This window comes from Apis dorsata, unplaced genomic scaffold (assembly GCF_000469605.1).
Source record: "Apis dorsata unplaced genomic scaffold, Apis dorsata 1.3 scaffold_486, whole genome shotgun sequence".
Classification (NCBI taxonomy): Eukaryota; Metazoa; Arthropoda; class Insecta; order Hymenoptera; family Apidae; genus Apis; species Apis dorsata.
This window is the reverse complement of record NW_006263721.1, coordinates 920,399-921,359: the sequence shown is the minus strand read 5'-3', so window position 1 is coordinate 921,359 and position 961 is coordinate 920,399. Positions and strand designations below refer to the sequence as shown.

The 961-nt window shown below is 11.7% G+C and overlaps 1 protein-coding gene across 2 annotated transcripts in view; it reads left to right on the top strand.

Moving 5' to 3' along the window:
- The window catches only part of LOC102675879 (E3 ubiquitin-protein ligase MSL2), a 6,054-nt gene that overhangs the window by 1,187 nt on the left and 3,906 nt on the right, over positions 1 to 961 (top strand). The window lies entirely within an intron of this gene.

Genomic DNA, 961 nt, shown 5'->3' with positions numbered 1-961 from the left:
ATTTTTATAGGCTTTAAAAGATCAAAGTTTATATAATATTTATTTTCTTATATCTATCAAATATATTGAAAACATTTAGATGTAAGATTTGAAAAATTAGAAAAAAATTATCATATATATATATCTTTTTTCATAATTCATCATTTTCATCTAATTATTAATTTTTTGTAAATATATAATTATTTATTATTATTATTATTATATTATTATTATTTTATTATTATTATATCTTAAATAATTGAAAATTATTAAAAATGAATAATATTTATATAAAAACTTACATAACTTTTTTCATATTTTTTATTAAAAGTAAATATAAATAATATAAATGATTATTTTTAAATAAAATGTATTAATTTAAGTAATAATTTTTTTTAAAGAATTATGTAAAAGAATTTGCTTTAAACACAACAATGTGTAATTATAAAATCAAAATAATAGATAAAATAAATGATTTACCAATTATAATTATAAAAATAATCATATAATTAGATACATATAAAGAAATAAGATATTGTATAAAATTTAAATATTTTATTAAAATAGTATGTAAATCAATGTACATAAATACAAATCTCTTAATATTGGAAAAAAGAATTGATTAAACTCATGCTAAGATTAATAAAATTAAGATTTGAAAAAGTTATTTAATGTTTTGCTTTTACTAAGTATATTTCAAATATTTAATGGAAATATTATTATATTGTATTAAACTATAATCATTTATACTTTTATTTTAATTTTATTTCATCAAAAAATAATAAAAGATGCACATTATATATTTTTTTATTGCTTATATAAATAATTTATATAAAAGTTACTAATTATGAAAATAATATATTTTAACAATAAATTTTTTGTAATTTTTATTGAAAATATTATTTAGTTTTTTATTATTATGTTTATATATTTTTCTTCTATTAAAAACTATTTTTATATTATTTATTATGGAGGATAAATC